The 24124-nt window shown below is 43.3% G+C and overlaps 1 protein-coding gene across 4 annotated transcripts in view; it reads right to left on the bottom strand.

Moving 5' to 3' along the window:
- Nucleotides 1-24124, bottom strand: part of LOC122809252 (myosin-10-like) — a 3714157-nt gene that overhangs the window by 3120128 nt on the left and 569905 nt on the right. The window lies entirely within an intron of this gene.

Below are 24124 nucleotides of genomic sequence, written 5' to 3'. Positions count from 1 at the left end.
TGTGGCATTCCCCATTTCTTTGTGATGGCCTTGAAGATGTCCGGGTGTAGCATCCATTCGTGAGCATCCGAGGTGGTTCTGCTTAACATGTCTGCTAGGGTGTTCTCTTTTCCCGGCACAAATATTGCCTGTAACTGGATGTTGTAGCTGAGAGCCAGATTCCAAAGGTCCAAAGTCATTCTGCATAGGGGGTATGAATGAGTGCCTCCCTGTTTGTTGATGTACCACATGACTGTGGTGTTGTCTGTCCTTATCATCAAATGGCCTTCTTTGAGGAATGGTCTGAATTTTTGGATTGCCAGTTTTACTGCCAGCATTTCTTTTTGGTTTATGTGCAGGTGCAGCTGGTCTTGAGTCCATAATCCTTGTATGCATTTGTCCAGCATGTGCGCCCCCCATCCTAGGTCTGAGGCGTCCGTTGTGATGGTTTGGCTTGCTCGAAAGTTGTGGAAGGGTAAGCCTGGGTTTGACTGGCATGCTTGAGCCCACCATAGGAACTCCTGTTTTAGGCATGGGATTAGTGTGATTTCTGTTTCTAAGCTGTGCCTGTGCTGAGACCATAAATTCTTTAGGTACCACTGTAGCTTTCTCATATGCAGTCTGGCATGTGGGACCAAGATTATGCATGATGCCATGAAGCCCAAGGCCTGCAGAACTTTTCTTGCTGTTAGTTTGTTCTGCTTTGTTAATGCCAAGAAGTAAAGAGGGAGTTCTTTTGTTTTTCTGCAGTTAGGAATGCCATTTGTTTTACTGTGTCCAATTCCGCCCAAGAATGTTCTTGTTTGGGATGGTATCAGCCTTGACTTTTGTAAATTGACTGTGTATCCCAGGGCTTGTAGCAAGTAAATGACCCTTTGTAAATCTGTTGTCAGCTTGCTTTTGTTGTCCGCTTGTAACAGGCAGTCGTCCAGGTATGGATAAATTTGGATTCCTGTAGTCTGCAGTGAGCGATTACTGATGCCAGGCATTTTGTGAATACTCTGGGCAGTAGATAAGCCAAAGGGCAATGCTGAGAATTGACAATGCTCTGATCCTGCAAGAAATCTGAGGTATCTTCTGCAATTTGGTCGAATGGGGACGTGCAGGTATGCCTCCTTGAGATCTAGAGTTACCAGCCAACACTCCTTGCCCAGCATGGGAAGAAGTTGCTGTAGGGTCAGCATTTTGAATTTTGGGACAATGATGTATGTGTTTAAGACGGACAGGTCGAGAATAGGTCTCCAACTTTTCTCTTTTCTTGGTACTAGGAAGAGTCTGGAGTAGAATCCTTTGCCCTGTTCTGTTATTGGTACTCTTTCCACAGCTCTCATCTTTGTTAATTTCGCTATCTGCTGTAGAGCTTCTATTTTTTGATTTGGAGGTAGGTTTTGCATTCCTCTTTTTACTGGTAAGGTGTGGAAGTGGAACCGGTAGCCTTGGTCTATGGTTTGCAAAATCCACTTGTCTTTTGTCATATAGTGCCAATTTTTCGAAAATAAGGCTAACTTTCCGCCTAAAGGTGCTGCTATTTGCTCCCTGGTAGGCGGTGTCAGAGCCAAGTCACTGTGATTGTCCTGTTGCAGTGGCAGGGGTTGTGTCTGTGCCTTGGTTATTGCCTTGCCACTGTCGTCCTCTGTAGGCACCTCCTCTGGATTGATTTCTGCCTCTAGAGCGTCTATTCCTGCCCCTTTGGGATTTTGTGGAGTCTGGAAAGGACCAATTTTTGGCAGGCCAGTTCCTGCTAAACCTTGGGGGCTGAACCTGTATGAAATCTTTAACTGTTTGTACAGATTTTGCCTTTTCTTCCATTTTCTTCATTACTTGCTGGGCAGGTGTACCAAATAGACTGGCCTTATCCATAGGAGCATCTAACAGCTTTGCTTTAACATGATCTGGTAAGACCTGTTCTTTCAACCATGCATGCCTTCTTATCACTGTGCCAGTCATGGCTGATCTAAATGAAGCCTCCAGTGCATCATAGCCACATTTTAAGGAATGGTTACTAACCTGTTGGATGTTATTCACCATTTCTAATACATATTTCTTATCTAAGGATTCATCAGAGGACAGTTTTTTAGTTAACTGATCAAACATAAACTCTTGGTATTGGATCATATGAAACTGACAGTTTAAAGCTCTAGCTGAGAGAGTAGCAGAGGTGTAGACTTTTTTCCCCCATCTCTCTAAGGACCTGGATTCCCTTTCAGAAGGAATAGGGTTTTTTGCTGTGGTCGAGGCTACTGCCTTAGGCCCCTGGGATATAGTTTCGGGATCTGCAAGTGGAGCCTTGTATAGGTGGTGATGGGTGTCTGGCACCCTGTAAAATCTATCTGGTTTGGCAGGGGCTGGAGGTAAAGAATCAGGAGCAGTGCAAACATCATTAAATGCATCATCCACAACAGGCAGTACAGGAGGTATAGCTAAGGGCCTATGTTGTGGTAAGTGCAGAAAGGTCCTAAGCCTTTTTCTTGAATCTGAGAAATCTTGTCCCTGCCATTGGAATTGTTCTCTCATGGCATGTAAGGTTTCCCCAAAGGAAAATTCCTCTGGTGGAGAGGCAGCTGGAATGGATTCTTCAGCATCGGAATCTTCATAAGTAGAAAAAGGAGCCTCTGGCTGGTCTGTAATGTCTGAGTCATCCGCAGAATCATCAGAGGACACTGGCTCGGGGGGCTCTGCTCTAGGTCTCTTTTCTGGGGCTGAGAGGCCCTGTCTGGGTGAGATTGGGATCCCTAATTAAGGATATTAAATCTTCTGCCAGAGTAAGCATTTGTGAACTTGAAGTGGGCCTGTGTGAGGGGGGCTTAACAGGCACTGATTTAGCAGATTTGGCTGCTTTAGCCCTAGAAAAGGCCTTAATAGACATGGCTGCAGGAGGCCTAGCAGCACCACGTGCTGGGGTAGAGACATCCAAAGGGATGGTGTCTGATAAATCACTAGGAACCACAGTTGTAGGCAAAATTTTTGAGGCCGATTCAACTAAGGTAGCAGGAGCCTCAGTAGTAGTCATGGATTCGGCTGAAGATTGACCGGTTTTCTCGGTTTCGGCCGAAACCGAGACACTCGCGGCTTGCTTAACCGTGGTTTCGGCCGAAACCGTGGACCGCGAGTGTCAGTCTTTTTCTTTGCGTTTTTTAACAATTTGGGTAGTCGGAGGATCCGACGGCATAATGTACGCAAAATCTGAGCCGAAAAACTGTTCAGCAAACTCCGACCGACGCCTAAGCGTCGGTTGAAGAAGCACAGGCCGAACAGGCTGCTACGTCGTGGTCTGGGCCTAAGCAAGGCAGACAGTAAGAGTGGAAATCTTTATGAGGTATTTGTTTCCCACAAGTTAAACAGTTATTGACTTTTTCTGACATCGGCTGAGGCAAGAAAGAGTCCCCAACGGGTACTTAGCTTTTAGAAGTCTTGAAGTAGTATTCGGTAGTAGTAATCTCTGGATCTGACCGACCGGCACTTGCGAACAGCTTCTGCTTCGGCCACGCTGCAAGAAAGACTGAGGAAAATGGCGTTGGCTGATGCCTTTATACCCGAAGACCAGCAGAGATGACGTCGGGTGAAGTGCGACATCAGCCGAAGCCGGACCCAGACTTTGGAATCCGGCCGACCGAAGGGCTGCCTGACGACAGGACAACCCATTTGTTATGACTGCAGATGCATCCATGAAGGACATCCCCCTCACTGACCAAACTTTTAACCCCCTATACCAATCTCAGCTGCCTCCGATCTTCAAATAGTGTCCTGATACAAACTACGAAATCTAATAACTTAGGTGGTGATGCTCTTTATGCTAATTCCATTGGAAAACTATGGAATACCCTTCCCAATAACCTAAGACTAACTACCTCTCTCAGCCAGTTCAAAAGTAACCTTAAATTATTCCTAAAAGCTCACTGGCTTTGTCCTTGTACTAAACCGAACTAGTCCTAAACATCCCCTATCCCCTCCATGTTATTTCCCTATGCCATCTCTCTCTTCCCTTTTTCCACTCGATCCATGCAATTAATATGTTTATAAGATCTCTAGTTCCTCTCGACTGCCTTCACCTCATAATTCACTATGAGCGATGTATGGATAAAACTTCGCCCTTCTCCTCTGAGCTTAGAATTTAAATCCTCAATATTGTCTAGTTCATCCCTATTTCTTTTACCTACATATCACATGAATACTTAACGTATAGCTATGTCTTAAATTGAAGTCTCTTCCTACCATGTTACCAATAATTTGTTATGTATGTAAATCAAAGTCTTGTTTTTTTTTACGTGGAGATTTTCTCCTTGGATCTATTATGAAAATGGACATGTTCAAGTTGTGTTTTTTCCTACCATGTTATCATGTAATCATTTGTATGTAACTTAAAGTCTTGTTTTGACTGTGGAGCTTTTCTCCCCGGGTCTCTGCTGAAAATGGATATGTATCCAGTTGGACTAACCCGGTAAACAAATGTAAAATAAAATAAATAAATAAATAAAATTTTTCTGGAGTAAGGAAGGCCCTTTGTAAGGTTGTATTTAGGAGGGCTCCCAAAAATATCATTTGTTGAGAAGGGATCAACTGTGACTTTTTTATGTTCACTGAGAATCCCAGTAGGAGGAGAAGACGTTGAACAAAATCCAGATGTTGAAGTAAAAGATCCTTGCTGTCTGCCTGAATAAGGCAGTCGTCCAAATAGGGGTAAATCTGAATCCCCTGTAGTCTGCAATAAGCCACTACTGGGGCCAGGCACTTGGTAAAAACCCTGGGCGCAGTAGATAACCCAAAGGGCAGTACAGAGAATTGAAAGTGCCTCGAGCCTGCCTTGAATCTGAGGAATTTCCTGCGTTCCTGCCTGATGGGAATGTGTAAGTAGGCCTCCTTTAGGTCCAATGTCACCATCCAAGCGTCCTGGGAGAGCATTGGAATCAGTTGTTGCAGAGTAAGCATCTTGAATTTTGGAATTTCCAAAAAGGTGTTTAACATTGAAAGGTCCAGAATAGGTCTCCATGAGTTTTGTTTTCTTGGAACCAGAAACAGTCTTGAGTAAAAGCCTTTTCCCATTTCTGAGAGAGGAACAGGCTCTATGGCTCTCATGGCCAGTAGAGCATCCACTTGATTTAAGGCCTCTGACCATTGATGTTTTGGCAGATCTGGCCAACCGATAATCCTTGGCAGAGTATGAAAATGGAACTTGTAGCCTCCTAAAATCACGTCCAATACCCATTTGTCCTGGGTAATATGAGCCCAATTTCTGTAAAAAAGAGAAAGCTTTCCTCCGAGAGGGGCATCCAGGTAAGGAGGTCCTGTAGCCCAACCAAGAGAGTCATTGAGTCTGTTTCCTTTGAGATTGGGATCTGTCTTCTCCCCTTCTAGGTGAAGAAGCAGTCCATTGTCTGGATCTGTAAGAGGCCTGAGCTTGACCACGACCTCTGGAGCGTCTATATCTTCCCCTTTGAGGCCTGTCAGACGTGGGAAAGGACCAATTTTGGAGGGCCAAGTCCTGGAAAATCTAGGAGGCTGAACTTGTAAGAAATCTTTCACAGTCTGCATAGATTTTGCCTTTTCTTCCATCTTTTTAATAACCTCCTCAGCCTTAGATCCAAATAAAACATCATGCTGAACAGGGGCATCTAAAAGCTTAGCCTTAACCTGTTCCGGCAAACTTTGTTCACGAAGCCAGGCATGTCTCCTAATAACAGTACCAGAGGCTGCGGCCCTGCAAGAAGCTTCCAAAGCATCAAAACCACAATGTAAACTATGCTTGTTCACTTGTTCAGTTGCATGCAATACATCCTGTAATTCCTTATCCTCTGCACATGCTGGAAAAGTAGCAAGCTTTTGCTTCAAAACAGACAAAAGAAATTGCTGTTACTTAAACATATGGAACTGGCAATTTAAAGCCCTAATAGAAAGGGTAGCGGAAGTATATACCTTTTTACCCCACCTGTCTAAAGCACGAGAATCCTTCTCAGAGGGAATAGGATTTTTGGAAGAAGCAACCTTAGCAGCCTTAGAACCCTGAGAAATAGTTTCAGGATCTGCAGAAGCGTTCTTAAATAAGAATAAATGAGAATCAGGGACCCTGTAAAATCTATCAGGCTTAGAAGGAGCAGGGGGCATGGAATCAGGATTCAAATAAGCCTCAGAAAAGGCATCATCCACAATATCAAGAACAGGAGGAATAGCTAAAGGCCTGTGTTGTGGAAGAAGAAGGAATTCCCTAAGCCTCTTCTTGGAAGCAGAATAATCCTGACCTTCCCAATGAAAATGTTCCCTCATCTCATGTAAGGTCTCCCCAAAAGAGAAATCCTCAGGCGGAGAAGCAGAGGGCAAGGAATCCTCAGCATCCGAATCCTCATAAGGAGGAAAAGAATATTCCTGATCAGAGGAAGAAACAGAAGATACAGAAGCCTGGTCAGAGGAATCCAAAGGAACATCCTGTCGAGGCCTTTTCTCTGGAGGGGGGTGAGAACCCATAATCATTGTAAGCAAATCTTCAGCCATCCTTAGCAATTGCTTCTGTGTCTTGGGAGTAGATTCAGAAGTAGCTTGAGCAGAAACTTTAGGCTTAACTGGAGTCTTAGACTTTGCCTTTGTCTTTGATATAGTGATGTGAGTAGGCCTGAATACCCCCTCAGAAGCCGGTACCTGCACAGCGGTTCCGGACCCATCTGAGGGAGCGACGTCCGAAGGTCCTGCAGCAGGTAAAACAGTAGGCCTTGATGGCTCCCCATGGGAGTCCATATCGGCCATCGGTTCAGAAGTAGCGGACGACAGGGGCTGCAAAAGCGCCTCACTGACGACAGCCGAACCGGACGCTGGCTCCAGCTGCGACGAATCTTGTTTGGACCTCGGAGGCCTGTCTTTGTCTTTGCGCTTCTTTTGAATTCCGGTAGTATCCGAAGACATTCTATAATTGAAGCGTCTGCCAAAGTAATTTAAAGCCCAGTCATACCGACGCTTAATAGTGCGAGAATTGAACCTGGCACAGAACCGACAACAAGAAACGTCGTGGTCAGGGCCTAAGCAAGGTAGACAGTAAGAGTGGAAATCTTTATGAGGTATCTGTTTTCCACACGCTATACAATTATTAACTTTTTCTGACATTGGAGGAACAAGAAAAAGATTCCCCAATGGGGTACTTAGCTTTGAGAAAAGAAGTAAGAACTTCGGACTGACAACAATCAAATACGCTGTTCAAAAATCGCCAACCAACAACTTGCGAGCTGCTTTCCACCGCACGGCAAGAAAGACTGGAGAAGATGGCGTCGGCTGAGGGCTATGTACCAGAGCGTACTGACGTCAGGGTACTAGCTTGTACAGCCGTCGCCGGACCCAGACTTTGTGATTCTGGCCGACCTCGGGCTGCCTGCCGGCAGGAAAGTACAGTTTTGTACCTACCATAAATGTAGATGTCCGATAGGCATGCATCTGCAGTCCTTACAAATGGGTTGTCCTGTCGTCAGGCAGCCCTTCGGTCGGCCGGATTCCAAAGTCTGGGTCTGGCCTCGGCTGGTGTCGCACTTCACCCGACGTCATAGCTGCAGTTCTTCGGGTATAAAGGCATCAGCCGACGCCATTTTCCTCAGTGTTTCTTGCCCCAGATGCCAGGTGCCCTCTAGGAAGGCTAAATTTGGATAAATGCAAATGGTTCCAAATAGTAGAGAGCAAACAAAAATAAGCATGTATGTACATATATACAAACAAATACACCATAATAGACTCCCCAGCTAGCTACAAGATGGGCAAATACCCTAGGAGTACCACAGAGGGAAGGAGGGTGGGTAATCCTGACTGCAGATGCATGCCTATCGGACATCTACATTTATGGTAGGTACAAAACTGTACTATGTCCTTCAAGGATGCATCTGCAGTCCTTACAAATGGGTAGAATACCATAGCCAAACTGGGGAGGAGGAGAAATAAGATTATGGTGTAGTTAAGATCCCTTGCAAAACAGCAGTGGCAAAACCTGCTTGGGATCTGGAGTATAAAGGTAAATTATAATGCTTGGCAAATGTATGCACGGAGCTCCAAGTAGCAGCCTCTAAAATGTCTTTGGTAGCCACTCCTCGTAAAAAGCTGTGGTAGTGGCTGTAGCCCTTGTAGAGTGAGGCCTGATGTTTTCTGGAGTTTTCTTCCCATGGTAGGAGTAACAAAATCTAATGCAATTTCCTATCCACTTAGAGATTGTCTGTTTTGAAATTGCTTTTCCTTCCCTTCCTGTTGCATATGCTACCAGTAGCTGGTCAGTTTTTCTATTGCTCTTGGTCCTGTCCAGGTAGTAACGTAATTGTCTATGTACATCCAAGGTATGCAACAGTCTTTCTCCCTGTTCTGTGGGTTGGGGAAGAATGTAGGTAGGTGGATAGCTTGATTTAAAGATACCCTGGAGACCACCTTTGGCATAAAAGTAGGATTAGTTCTCATGGACACTATCTTGATGGAAGATCAGGAAGGGCTGTACTGCCATTAATGCCTGTAGCTCAGATACCCTTCTTGCTGAAGTGATTGCAAGCAGGAAAGCAGTTTTCCATGATAAGTACTGTAATTCTGCTGTTGCTGCTGGCTCGAAAGGAGGGAGTGTCAACATTTCTAGCACAAAGTTCAAGTCCCATGCTGGCAATGGTGGCTTCCTAGGTGGCTTTACATTTTTAATCCCTCTCAACTGCCTGAGCAGAGGATGTGAGAAGACTGGAGGATCCAAGTTGTATTCTGCTGAAATAGCTGATGCATGAATCTTAATGGAAGAATAGGACATGCCGTTGTGGAAGAGCTCTGCCAAGTATTCCAGGATGTTAGCTATGTTTACCAGTGACACATTCTCTCCTTTTGCAGTACTCCAAATGAGATATCTTTTCCATTTTGCTGAATAATTTTTTTCTTGTTGAGGGTCTGCGAGCCTCCAAGATAATGTCTTTAACCCTTTGAGATAAATCTGGGTTATTTGGTCTTATGCAATGTTCCAGGCAGCCAGCTGCAGTGTTTTCAGGTTTGGATGCAGGGTTTTGAAGTTGTTCTGTGTTAACAGCAAGGGAACTAGGGGCAGAGGCCATATTTGTTCCCGAGACATACTCCTCAGTAATGGGTACCAATGTTGCTTTGGCCAGTCTGGAGCTATCAGGATGATCCTTGGACGGTCTTCTTTGATCTTCAATAGCACCTTGTGCATCAAAGGAAGAGGTGGGAATGCATATGCTGTCAGGTTTTTCTAACTGAAAGATAGGGAGTCCACTTTCCAAGCAAGTGGGTGGTACGTCCTTGTGCAGAATTTTTTCAGTTGGTGATTTTGTGGGGATGCAAATAAGTCTATTTCTGGTAGTCCGCATTTCCCTGTAATGGTTTTGAAGATGTCCGGATGCAGCATCCATTCGTGGGCATCCGTAGTAGTTCTGCTTAGGATGTCTCCTAGTATATTTTCTTTTCCTGGCACAAAAATTGCTTGTAGCTGAATGTTGAAGCTCAGTGCCACATTCCAGAGGTCCATTGCCATCCGGCATAGAGGGTATGAATGTGTGCCTCCCTGTTTGTTGATGTACCACATAACTGTGGTGTTGTCCGTCCTTATCAGCAGTTGACCCTGTCGAAGAAATGGTCAATGCCTGAATTGCCAGTTTTACTGCCAGCATTTCCTTTTGATTTATGTGTAGGTGCAGCTGGTCTTGATTCCATAAGCCTTGTATGCACTTGTCCAGCATGTGTGCCCCCCAACCAAGGTCTGAGGCATCTGTTGTGATGGTCTGGCTTGGTTGAGTGCTGTGGAGTCCCTTGTTTGATTGACAGGCCTGAGCCCACCATTGGAATTCTTGTTTCAGGCATGGAATTATTGGAATTTGGGTTTCTAGGCTGTGCTTGTGCTGAGACCATAAATTCCTTAGGTACCACTGTAACTTTCTCATATGTAGTCTGGCATGTGGAATCAATATTATGCAGGATGCCATGTAACCGAGAGCTTGCAGGACTTTTCTTGCTGTTAGCTGGTTCTGCTTGTTAATGCCATGAAGTAGAAAGGGAGTTGCTCCTGTTTTTCTACTGTCAGGAATGCCATTTGTTTTGATGTGTCCAGATCTGCACCCAAGAAGGTTATCCTTTGGGATGGTATCAGCCTTGTCTTTTTTATATTGACTGTGTATCCCAGGGCTTGTAGTAGATGAATGACCCTTTCCAAATCTTTTGTTAATTTGTTTTTGTTGTCCGCTTGTAACAGGCAGTCGTCCAGGTAAGGGTAAATTTGAATTCCCTGAAGCCTGCAATGAGCAATTACTGATGCCAGGCATTTCGTGAATACTCTGGGCGCAGTAGATAAGCCAAAGGGCAATGCTGAGAATTGATAATGCTCTGATCCTGCAAGAAATCTGAAGTATCTTCTGTAATTTGGTCGTATGGGGACGTGCAGGTATGCCTCCTTGAGATCTAGAGTTACCAGCCAAGACTCCTTGCCCAGCATGGGAAGCCAAGCTGCTGTAGGGTCAGCATTTTGAATTTTGGAACAATAAGGTATGTGTTTAAAGCGGACAGGTCGAGAATAGGTCTCCACTGGTTTTCTTTTCTTGGTACCAGGAAGAGTCTGGAGTAAAATCCTTGCCCTTGTTCCATAGATGGTACCCTTTCTACAGCTCTCATCCTTAGTAAGTGAGTTATTTGTTCTAGAGCTTCTGTCTTCTGATTTGGAGGTAGGTTTGGCATTCCTCTCTTCCTTGGTAGAGTATGGAAGTGAAACCTGTAACCTTGGTCTATTGTCTGTAAAATCCATTTGTCTCCTGTGATGTAATGCCAGTTTACTGAAAATAAGGCTAGCTTCCCGCCTAAGGGTGCCTCTAGTTGTTCCCTGGTAGGCGGTGCCAGAGCCAAGTCACTGTGATTGTCCTGTGGAAGTGGTGGTGGCTGGATCTGTGGCTGTACCTCGCTGGTTGTTAGCCTGCCACTGACGTCCCTTGTAGGCACCTCTGGATTGACCCCTGCCTCTTGAGCGCCTATTCCTGCCTCTCGGAGCTCTGGAGGTGTCTGGAAAGGACCAATTCTTGGAAGGCCAGTTCCTGCTAAACCTTGGAGGCTGGACCTGTAAGAAATCCTTGACTGTCTGGACAGATTTTGCTTTCTCTTCCACCTTCTTCAGCACATGCTGCGCAGGGGAGCCAAACAAATTGAGCTTATCCATGGGAGCATCTAGGAGTTTTGATTTAACATGGTCTGGTAAGGACTGCTCTTTTAACCATGCATGTCTTCTGATCACTGTGCCAGTCATGGCTGATCTAAAGGAAGCCTCCAGTGCATCATAGCCGCATTTTAAGGAATGATTACTGACCTGCTGAATGTTATGTACCATTTCCTGTACAGATTTTTTGTCTAATGGTTCATCCGAGGACAGTTTTTTAGTTAATTGGTCTAACATAAATTCCTGATACTGAATCATGTGGAATTGACAGTTCAAGGCCCTAGCTGAAAGAGTAGCAGAAGTGTAAACTTTTTTACCCCATCTCTCTAAGGCCCTAGATTCCCTTTCAGAGGGGAGGGTTTTTTTAGTAGAAGTAGCTGCTACAGCCTTGGGTCCCTGGGAGATAGTTTCGATCTGCAAAGGGCCTTATACAAATGATAATGTGTGTCCGGAACCCTGTAGTACCTATCGGGCTTAGCAGGGGCCGGAGGAAGAGAATCAGGAGCAGTACAAGCATCATTAAAAGCATCATCCACAACAGTAAGTACTGGAGGAATGGCTAAATGCCTATGCTGTGGCAAATGCAAAAAGGTTCTAAGCCTTTTCCTAGAGTCTGAAAAATCCTGGCCCTGCCATTGAAATTGTTCCCTCATAGCATGCAAGATTTCCCCAAAAGAAAATTCCTCAGGCGGAGAGGCAGAAGGAATGGACTCTTCTGCATCATAGTCCTCATAAGGAGAAAAGGGGCCCTCTGGAGGGATTGAATTATCTGATTCATCAGAGGAGCCATCTGAAGAAACTGACACAGGGGGCTCTACTCTAGTCCTCTTCTCTGGAGGTGGGTGAGAGGCCCTGTCTGGATGTGGTTGGGATCCCCGGATCAAAGAAATGAGATCCTCTGCTAGACTAAGCATTTGTGAACTAGAGCTAGGCCTGAGAGAGGGGGTCTTAGCAGGCACAGATTTGGTAGTTTTTGCTGCTTTAGCCCTGGCAAAGGCCTTAATCGACATGGATGCAGGAGGCCTAGCAGCTCCACGTGCAGGGGTAGAAATATCCAAAGGGATAGTATCAGATAAATCCTGTGAACCTGCAAGAGCAGGTGGGATTTCAGTAGCAGATTCAGCCAGGCTGGATGAGGCCTCGGTAAGTGGCAAGCTTTCGGCCGAAGGAAGAACCATGGACTCGGTTTCAGCCGAAACCGAGACACTCGCGGTTGGCTTAACCGCGGTTTCGGCTGAAACCGCGGACCGCGAGTGTCGGTCCTTTTCCTTGCGCTTTTTAGAAATTTGCGTAGTCGGAGTATCCGACGGCATAATGTAAGCAAAATCGGAGCCGAAAAACTCTTCAGCAAATTCCGACCGACGTCTAAGCGTCCGTCGGTTGAAAGAAGCACAGGCTAGACAAGCTGCTACGTCGTGGTCTGGGCCTAAGCAAGGTAAGCAGTAAGAGTGGAAATCTTTATGAGGTATTTGTTTCCCACAAGTTAAACAGTTATTCACTTTTTCTGACATCGGCTGAGGCAAGAAAGAGTCCCCAACGGGGTACTTAGCTTTTAGAAGTCTTCGGTACTTGTAGTAGTAATCTCTGGTTCTGACCGACCGGCACTTGCGAACAGCTTCTGCTTCGGGTGCCACGCGGCAAGAAAGACTGAGGAAAATGGCGTCGGCTGATGCCTTTATACCCGAAGAACTGCAGCTATGACGTCGGGTGAAGTGCGACACCAGCCAAGGCCAGACCCAGACTTTGGAATCCGGCCGACCGAAGGGCTGCCTGACGACAGGACAACCCATTTGTAAGGACTGCAGATGCATCCTTGAAGGACATCACCCTACAGTTATGACTGCAACAGTGAAACACGAAGAACATCCAGACCTCTCTAGGTCTGATTCCTCCTCAGATTTAAAAGGATCTGGGAAGGTTTCAGAAGTAGGATTCCTTTTCCTTTTACCTGGGAAGGCAATGCCGGGTGCTTGTCTAGACCCAACTATGGAGATCAGGTCTTCAGCTAGTCTGACTAAAGTCTTGTTGATATCCCTGAACAAGGAATCCAGTAGGCCTAGGTGAAGGCCCTGCAGCAGTATGTTTCTTAGGAGTCACTTTGGCCTTGGACCTAGGGACATATGGCATCCTGACACCTGTCTCTCTGGAAGAAAGATGAATCTCTGCAGGCTGAGGCCACAAAGGAATGTCACCAAGAAGAGAGCGCTTTTCAGAAGCTGAGGTCTGCAGAGCGACCCCGGACCTGAGTAATGAATGGAAAGCAAGCGCCTATGCAGAAGGAGAGGGAGCCGATGCCATGTCAGACTTTGAATGGGTCTGGACAGAGGCCTGCACCACCACCTCAGGCACAGAAGGAGGATGTGAAAGCTCCTCACCTTCTTCAACAATCACAAGCCTAGAGGAGAAAAAGACAGAGAATGGTTGTCATCTGAGCACCTAGGCTTGGGTCACTTATCTTTTTCCTTCTTATGCCTAGGCTGCTCAACTTCCAGATGACCGGTAGACATCATCGGATGCTGATAAGATTCAAGACTAAGAAATATAGTTAAAATCTCAGCCCTATGTTTGATCATCCTAAACTTAAAGCAGGCAACTATGGACGATGTGATCTGGACCTAAACAGGTGACACAAAGAGAGTGGAAGTCTCTGTGCGGGATCTGCTTACCACAGCAGAGACAATTAATTTACTTTATCTTACATGGGTTTAAAGCAAAAGAAAGGCGTTCCCCAATGGGTACTTATCTTTCCAAAGACTTCGCTCTGGTGTGAACCGTCCGACGCACTGAAACACTGCTTCAGGCTCTGATGGAAAATAAAAGTGATTTCAAGATATAGGCTGGCTCCCTATATATCACAGCGAACTGACATCATTAGCCTTAGCAGGAGAAAAGAATTTTCTCTGGTAGTCAGGCCAGCCAAGGGCTTTCACTTCAGGAAATCCCACAAGTAGGACTGCAGCAGTGAAACACGAAGAAAATCTACAGATGCATTAGTCTGAATAATCTACTATGCAGAGACATGGAATGAATTATCATGGAAATGAACCACCAAGACATTGGCAATCTACAGACACTAGACCCATCTCAGTTTTGTTTTGTCAAATGAAGGTCATGTCTACTTAAGCTGGTAGACTTCTTTAAGAAGGTAAACAAGGTAATGGATGAAGTGAAAAGGGTGCATGCTGCCTACCTAGAACTGGCTAAGGTGTTCAACACAATACCCCAGTCAGGTATTGTGAGCAAATATGCTGAACTAGGCATAAATCCCTGCACAACTCACTGGATGGGCTGAGCAGTGGCCCCAACAGAATCACTAACCATACACTGAGACAAATTTTTATTTTGCTTTTTTCTCTTTAGGTGCAACCAGATTTGATGGGGGAGGTTGTACCAGATTTAGGTTCCATCAAGTCAGGGAAAAGAACACTAGTCACAATAACAAACTGACAGTACTGGATAATGCATCACAATAAGCACCTAAAACTTCTAGTAATAAGTATGTTCCCACAAAACTGAATTCTGCCAAACTGTGCCATTATCACAAAAACAGTTTGAAATGTGTTCATAACTTTTTTTTTTTACAGCTGACAGAAGTTAAAGAATTTCTAATACACAAAGTATAAACACCAAAACAACCAATATGCCAAACCAGTGTTAAAAATTAGCCTCACAAGTTTAACCATGTTAGACTGCCAAAAATAGCACTTAACAGTAATTTAAACTAAATTACCTTGCCAGAGAGTTAAAATCTCCTCCGTACATTCACAAAACTACATTTGTGGTAAAATAACAATCTTATGTTAAAAACACACAGAGAAGAGTCATACATATAATAAATAATGCATAAATGCTAAAAAATCCATGTTTTGCAATATTTTCCTATCAAAAGATGAAAATAAAGCAATGTATTCTGACTGTACGGGACAACTACTAGTGTATAACAGCACACATACACAGTGCACTTTTTTTATTTTTATTTTTTTTTTAATTTATTTAACATTTGTTAACCGGGAAAGTCCGACTTTGAACAAAGCCAATTTTCAGCAGAGGCTAGGGGAGAAACACTCCAGATGCATGTCATTGTAACTTCTTTGTCTTCTGAGAGAAATACTGAATGCTTTCACTAAAATGATAAAAACAAGCATTTGTCAAAGACAAAAGCTAAACAAACACTGCTACAAGCAGAAATACCCAGAGAAATTACAGTAAACATTGACAGAAATTTTAAATAAACATAAAAATAGAAAGATAATAATAAATTTAATAATAAAATGAGAGGAAGGGGGTCCCCAAATGGGCTTATTTGAGAAGTAAGCTGGAAAAATCAGCACTGGATCCTGTGAAGAGTAAGGGGACTTTCTTCTTTGAATGGCAGAAAGACACTGAACACTCATGTCCCATGATGGCTGAAGGCTTCCCTCTAAGGATATGCTCAGCCAATCAGCTGTCACAGGAAGAGAGAAGGATGGAAGTTGTAGTCTGTACTCTGGAAGATGGCCAGTACTGTATTACCTTGGCAAATTACCCCAAATGCCATTGAGGCAACAGGAATGATAAACATTATCAGAGACAAAGGAAAAGGGGGAGTAATAACACATGATTGCTAAAAGGGTTCCAATAACAACAGAAGAGGATATTATTTTATACTTCATAAGTTCAGAAAAACATTCAGTGTTGATATATATATATATATATATATATACACATCATACACACACACACACATACACACACACACATACACACACGTATATATATATATATATATATATATACATATATATATTTATATATATATACATATATATATATATATATATATATATATATATATATATACATATATATATATATATATATATTCACACACACACACACACACACACACACACACAAACACCTTTATTAAACTATGACTTAAAACATAGGCAAACACATATTAATAAAAAAGAAAATAAACCATATTAAGAAGTTTCCAGTTACAACATACATTACACATCACATATGTTCTTTTTTTTATAACTATCATCAGTCCAGCTTTACATAAATTACTCATTTCACACCTTCCCCTTAAACTCCACTCCTCCTCTTCCTGAACATTGTTTTGCATGTACTGTTCCCATAATCTCCAGTTATTTCTATGTAATTTGCTCCTTCCCTTTTCTACAGATCCCACCTTCCAGTTTTTTAACTCTATTACAATATTCAATACTTCAAATACAGTTGGCTTAGACATTGACTTCCACTTTATAGTAATTGCTTTTTTGGCAGCTAACAGAATTAAACTTAAGGCCTTACTGTGTCTAGGCAATTCAAATCATATATCTCAGCTCAAAAGAATCAATTCCTTAGTTACACCCATTTACTCATTCAATATTTCTGACAGAGTACTCTACAGGGAATTTTTAAAGCCTGCAAGCCCATTACACTCCCCGAACATATGTCCCCATTTACCTCTTTCTCCTCCATCACACCTCCAAAAATTGCAATCTACCTAAGGAAAAATGCTCTGGAGTCTGCCTAGATTATATGGGCATTTTATAGAAGTATTCATTATTTACTTGTCACTGGTTAGATGTTTTTTTAACATTTTGAAACATTTCCCTTAGTAGGTATTACATAAGTATGTATCCAAAGAATTATACAATTTCTGGTTTTAACTGGAGAGTAGGTTTTATTAGGAATATTTGTAGTTTGTACATTTGAAATTTATTGTGAGAAAATTGAATATTTATAAGTCTAAATGTTTTTAAATTCAATTTGTGTTATCAATTAACGATTTTTTGGCGCCAAAAACTCTTTAAAAAGACTGTCATCACTCTGTTTACTGGTTCTGATGAAATCTGCTTGGTTGCAGATGAAAGCGTTTAACCGGATTACCAGGCTTGTTTTTTGTGTTCATCTTCGTTGTATGGCAAAATAAAATTTGGTGTTTATTCTTTCTCCGAGCGGAAGTTTCTTTGGAATATTGCGTTGGGAACTATCAGTTTGTGGTTGTGGTTCGCTTCATTTATTTTGTACCTAGATTATAAAAATGCCTATGCAAACACTTTCAAGCAAAAATCCTAAACCTTCTAGACTTTGTTGCATACTTGTTAGCTATACATATGTCCTCCAATTGTTCCCTTATAAACTGCTTATCAAACCTCTTTCCAATCTTTTCTAACCTCCTCTGACTGATTTTAATAGCTGTCATACAATGTTTTATATGTCCTACTAATTACCCCTTTTTAAAAGCAGATTCTATTCTAGATTCATTCAAAAACTCTACCAGAGCAGGTCTTTCTCTTAAGACTCCCCTATCGCTTTCTATTGGTCTATGCACGGATATCAATCACTGGTAAAGAAGGCAGTCTCTAACCTGCAAACCAAATGTCTTGTTGGTATCATCCCTTCTATTACTCGTCCCTCTCTAGTTATTTGCTCCCAATGCCTTGACATCTTAGCCAGTTTTCTCCAGTAAATTCCAGCCTCTCTTGCCTATCCTCTTTACCCCTACTTGCAGTCATCCTATCGACAAAATGTAATTTCTCCATTCTCATTTTGGATTAGTTCTTAGAACACATTCTGCTTAATAAATATAATATTTTGTATGGGTGTTGTTATTATCCTTAAGGGTATGCATCCAAAATCCCACTCTCTCCTTATTTCTTGAATTACCCCTCCCTACTTCATCATCTCTTTTTCCATTTTCAATTATTAATTTCTGCTTGTGTTGAGCCTTAATTGTACAGATCTAAAATATCCCTTCAAGTCAGGTAATCCTAAACCACCTTCTTCAATTGGAAGTATCAACTTATATCACTTATGTCACTTAACCCTTGCTCTCTTACTTTCTCAAATAAATTCCTTCAAATCTTTATTAATTATTGGTCACACCTTCTCCTCTGGTTGATAAAAAAAATGCCTGACCTTTATATTAAACTAAATGGACTAAAACATTTTCACTGCTTGTATCTTACTACCTGTATATATAGACCAAAGCTTCCAGTTTCTCAGTCTTTGTATTACATTTCGTTAAGTCGCTTCCCACATATCCTTACAGAATCATTTGTAATCCATTTACCTAAATATTTAATCGTTTCATGTTTCCATAAATATGGATATTGCTGAACCGAGTGCATCATTTACTACTATAATAGCCTTTGTTTTATCAAAGGTAAAATTGTGGACAATAATTCATAAAATGTTGAAATAATTTATTCGGGAGGGGAAAAGAGCAAGAGTTAAGTGGGATAAGTTGACCCTTCCCACAGAACATGGTAGTTAGGATTACCTGATTTGAATGCATACTTTAGAGCTACACAGCTAAGGGTCATATCCATAATGCAAGCAGAATATTATATATCAAAGTGGAAAGGGATGATGATGAAATGGGGGGGGGGGTTAAGAAATACAGAGAGAGTAGGATTTTGGAGAATAAAAACCATCATACAGAATATTACATTCATAAAGTTGTAAAAAGTATTATAACAATTAAGCTAGCATGGAATGGAGAAATAAGACTTTGGCAACAGGGATGACTGCAAGTAAGGTTACAGACATTAGGCAAGAGGGGTTTGGAATTTACTGGAGAAAACTGGTAAAGGATACAAGGAATTGGGAGCAGATAACTAGTGAGGGAAAGGTAATAAAGTGAGATGAGGCCAGCAGACGTTTACAGACTGCAGGTTAGAGACTGCCTCTCCTAACAGGGATTTATATCAGAGTATTAGCAAACAGAAAGTGATAGTAGAGTGCCAAGTGAAAGACCAGAGTTTTCAGTCAAATCTAGAACAGAAGCTGTTGTTAAAAAAGGGATGATTAGTAGAGCATATGATAACTATAAGATTCAGTCAGTGGAGGTTGCAAACTATTGGTAAGAGAATGACTGCAATGGCAATTTATAAAGGAACAATGGGAAGTCATTTTTATGGCTCACAAGTGTGCAGCAAAGTCAACTGCAGATATATGCATACATCACTACTGCAGCAGTCATAACAAGTGGGACAATTCCCAAGACTTAGGAAGCTAGCAATTGGACAGATTAGTACGGCCAGACTGAACAGTAACAAGCACTGCAGAACAGCAGTTGCAAACCCAGCCAAAGCCCTGAAAGCAATGTCTAGTCTACACTGCTTGGGTAAGGTGTGGACTGATGACTAAGTAGCCTGTACACTCACCCACTCAGAAAGGCCACAGTGGTTACTGTACTCCATGGGCTGTAGGCTCTCAAGGTCCTTTCCAGCATCATGTTCTTCCACAATGTGAGTAACAGAACAAAATGCAAAGAACCAAACCCTTAGGAGACTGCCTGCTTGGAAAACTGGTTTCTCTTCAACCTGAGTGCAAAGGACACAAACAAATGTTCTAAGGTACTGAAGTTCTTGGTTTTATCTAGGTAGAATCTCAGTTGCCTGTGCGTGTTTAAGGAATAAAGAACTATTTTATAAGTTCATAGGTAAGTACTAAGCTAGTTGCCCTTGCAAGCCATTTTAAGACTAGCTAATTTTCCCTTTTTGTTCAAAATAACGTATCCTATTTGGTTATAGACTGGTCTTACTCATCCTGTGGTTGATAATTATATACTGAACCAATGAGAATAACTGGGATCATCCCATATATAATTTGAGGGGACCCATGCATGCGATAAAGTATTTGGGAGCTATATCTGTCCATTACTAGTACAGGGTGCAGTCCTGGGGTAAATCTGGTTTCCCATCCCTAGACCAAAGTTGCTCTTGAAAATGGGCAGGGATGAACTTTGTTTTATGTGGATGTGGAGTTTGTACCATAGCAGCGGTATCTTCAGCGAAATACACCTGCCCTTCCAAACTGTTCTGTTGATGTTGTTGAAGAGGTTTAGATCCCTAGACCAAGTATTTCTGATACCCCATTGACTTCCTGATGTGCAGAAAATGCAGCAGTATTTGGTCAGAGGATGTATGCCAGCCTCATGTCACACCTCTTAGCAGTCTATAGGATACAGAGTATACACACATATATATATGTATGTATATATATATATATATATATATATATATATATATATATATATATATATAAATATGGGTTCACTATATATGACCGAATGTTCATTTTACTGAAGCTCATATGACTGAAAGCCCATATGACCGAAAACTCATTTGACCTAAAAACAGCACTGGCAGGTAAATGCCCAGTTCCCCACTGCAGTGCGACCCTGGAGTGAGAATATAAAGTTAGTCCAGAAGACAATATGCCCCCCACACCACCCCTAACTACACATAAAACTCCAAGATCACACTACAGTGAGGAAAAGGGCATATACCTTTTACAGTACTCAACACAGTGCCATATATACTAAAGTACAGTTGTGTACACTTACCATAAATGTAGATGTTCAAGTGTCTTCACTGTTGTAATCATCACATTTGGGTTATCCCTGCTGGGGTAGCCCTTGGCCGGCCTGAATACCAGAGTCTGAGTATTTCTGACTCAGTTGCTGTCGTTTAAAGACTGACGTCAGGTTGTCTGGGGTATAAAGGAAGCCAGCCGATGCCATTAAAACAGTTTTTCTTGCCCTAACCAGTCAGGAGCCCACAAAGTAGGAGGCCAGGCTCTGGTGGCAGGACCCAACCAGTGGAAAAAAATACCAGTATGTCCCTTCTAAGGAAAGGAGAACAACATGGAAGAAAGGTAACAAAAAGAAAAAAGGGGGAAGGAGGGAGGAAAACCAGGACTGCAACAGTGAAGACACTCTAGTATCTACATTTATGGTAAGTGTGCACAACTGTACTATGTTCTTTGTGTTTCAGTGTTACAGTCATCACATTTGGATAGATTCCCAAAACTGAGGAAATGGGTGGAGTCAGTCAAGGAAGCTAGGAGCTGGCTAACATGCCCTGCAAGACTGCAGATGCAAAACCTGCCCTGGATTTAGAAACGAGAAGCAGGTGGTAATGTTTGGTAAAGGTGTGAACAGATGTTCAGGTGGCAGCCTCCAGGATGTCTCTGGTGGGGACTCCTCAGAGGAATGCTGCAGAGGTGGAGGCTGCTCTTGTGGAGTGGGTCCTGATTCCCTTGGGGGGAGGCTTCCCTTGCTGCTTGTAGCAGAAATGGATGCAGTGTGCTATCCATTTGGAAAAGGTTTGCTTGGAGATGGCTTTGCTCTCTGGCCCTGAAGCAAAGCTAACCAGCAGTCGATCGGATTTTCTGAAAGGTTTTAGTCCTGTCAGATAGTATCTGAGCCGTCTGTGCACATCTAGAGAATGCAGAATCCTTTCTCCCTTGTTTTGAAGGTTAGGAAAGAAGGTGAGCAAATGGATGGATTGGTTGAGAGCCACATTGGATACCACCTTGGGCAGGAAAGATGGATTAGTTCTGAGGAATTCCCTGTCTGCATGGAAGATGATGAAGGGTTACACTGCCATGCGTGCTTGCAGCTCAGAGACTCTTCTGGCTGAACTGATGGCCAGGAAGAAGGCTGTCTTCCAGGAGAGGAATTTTAGCTCTGCAAAAGAATCTGGTTCGAAAGGAGGCAGAGTGAACTTTTCCAAGACAAAGTTAAGGTCCCAAGCCGGTGTTGGTGCCCTTCTGGGGAGCCTCAAGTTGTTAGCCCCTCTGAGGAACTGCTTGATCAAAGGGTGTGAAAAAAAGAGGCTGCTCAGTAGGAAAATGAGCGGAAATAGCAGAGGCGTGAATTTTTATAGAGGAGAAAGAGAGACCACTGTGTAGTAGTTCAGCTAAGTAAATGTGCCTACAGGCTGCGCAGCAAGGGGTACCAGTGTTGTCTGAGCCAGCCTGGAGCTATGAGAATGGTCCTTAGTTTTTCCTCCCTTATTTTGATCAGTACCTTGGGAATGAGAGATAGGGGAGGAAAGACATAGACCAAGAGGTTTACCCAGGGGAAGGACAGGGCTTCTTTCCATGCCATGCAGTGATGCTCCCTGGTGCAGAATTTTCTGAACTGATGGTTGGTGTGGGAGGCAAAGAGGTCGACCTCCAAGGTTCCCCATTTCTGAGTTATGTTTCCGCTGAGCTGCCACTCGGGGAGGTCCAACAGTTTTCTGCTTAACTGGTTTACCAGGGAGTTGAGAGAGCCTGGCAGGTATTGTGCTACCAGGTGTAGATGCAGGGAAGAGGCTGTGAACCAAAGGGTCATGGCCAGCCTGCACAGCGGGTAGGAGTGAATCCCTCCCTGCTTGTTGATGTACCACATCACTGTGGTGTTGTTTGTTTTGATCAGGAGAACCCCTGGAGAGAGAAGGAGTTTGAAAGCTATCAAGGCCTGCTGCACAGCCATCATCTCGTTTAGACTGATGTGCAGGGGGAGTTGCTGAGGTTCCACTGGCCCTGTATGCACCTGCCATCCAGGTGGGCACCACAAGCGTAGTCTGATGCGTCTGTGGTGAGGGTCTGGGTAGCGGAGTGTGGGGAGAAGGGCAGTCCCTTGTTGTGGGAGCAGGCTGTTGCCCACCAAAGAAATTCCTCCCTCAGGCAAGGAATAATAGAGAGTGCTACCACGAAAGGCTCTTTAGGTACCACTGAAGTTTCCTCATATTCTGGCATATGGAATAAGGAGTACGCAAGATGCCATGAACTCCAGGGCTTGCAGGATTTCCCTTGCAGAAAGCTGGGGCCTGGTGGACAGTTGAGAGAAGTAAGCTGATAGGAAACTTTGTTTCTCTGGTGTTAGGCATGCCATCTGGGATGCTGTGTCCAGACTTGCTCACAGGAAGATTATCCTTTTGGTGGGTACCCGTTTGGATTTTTTTTCGTTGATTTTGTACCCTTAGGAGGTTAGTAGGTCCTTTACAAAGGCCAGGTTTTTGAGCAGCTTTTCCTGGCTGTCTGCCTGAATAAGGCAGTCATCTAAGTAGGGATAAATTTGAATATTTCTTTGTCTGCAAAAAGCAATGGCCGGAGCCAGGCATTTTGTGAAAACTCTGTGAGCAGTAGTTAAGCCAAAGGGACGTGCAGAGAAATGAAACTGTTGAGATCCTGCCTTGAAATGAAGATATTTTCTGCAGGATTCCCTAATGGGAATGTAGAGGTAGGCCTCTTTTAGGTCCAGGGTGACTAGCCAAGCGTCCTTGGACAGCATTGGCAGAAGCTGCTGGAGGGTGTGCATTTTGAATTTTGGGATCACCAAGAAGGTGTTTAGAATGGACAGGGTGAGGATGGGGTGCCAGGTGCCCTCTTTTCTGGGTACCAGAAAAAGTCTGGAGTAGAACATTTGGCCTATCTGCTCTGCAGGAAAGTGTTCTACTGCCCCCAAGGAGAGCAGGGTATGGACTTGCTTTTGGGCATCTGCCAAGTGATTTGGTGGTAGATCTGGGAACCCTTTGGGGGTTGGAAGGGTGTGGAAGGAGAATTTGTACCGCTGAGACACAATGTTCAGGGCCCATTGGTCCTTGGTTATGGTGGCCCAGGTGCTTGAATGAAGTGAGAGATTTTCTCCTAGGGCTATGTGATGGTGGGCAGAGGGGAGGTAGGGAGGGGGTGAGTCATTGTGAGTTCTTGCCAGAAGGGGGTGACTTAGAACTCCCTTGTTTTGAAGTGGAGGCAGTCCACTGCTTAGATCTCTCCAACCCATGGGACTGCTGTCTTGGTGGTCTGTTTCCACGGGGCCTAGGCTGGCCCGGTTTACTAGATGCAGGAAAGGAAAATACCTGCTGAACCTAGGGGGCTGTACCTGTCAAAAATCTTTAACAGTCTGCATAGATTTTGCTTTTTCTTCCATCTTTTTTAACACCTCTTTATTTATTTATTTATTTATTTATTGCAGTTGGTTTACCAGGATAGTCCATTGGGCCACAAGGAACCCGTTTTCAATGGAGTCCTGGGGAGAAAAGCTCCAAAAATACATTTTACATACCTACAAACATATATTCACACATACATTCAAAGTTTAACAATAAGGTAAAAAAGCAAAAAATGTACAGCTAGATACAATGTGCAGAAAAATGTAATAATATTAATTTGTACAGAAATATCCATTTATACAGAGTAGTTAGGAAAACTTAGTCACTAGAAAGTTAGAGGAGATTC

Source organism: Protopterus annectens, chromosome 1.part1 (genome assembly GCF_019279795.1).
Source record: "Protopterus annectens isolate FY-2018-M chromosome 1.part1, PAN1.0, whole genome shotgun sequence".
Classification (NCBI taxonomy): domain Eukaryota; kingdom Metazoa; phylum Chordata; order Ceratodontiformes; family Protopteridae; genus Protopterus; species Protopterus annectens.
Note: the sequence above shows the minus strand (reverse complement) of the source record. Positions and strands in the feature narration are given on the sequence as shown.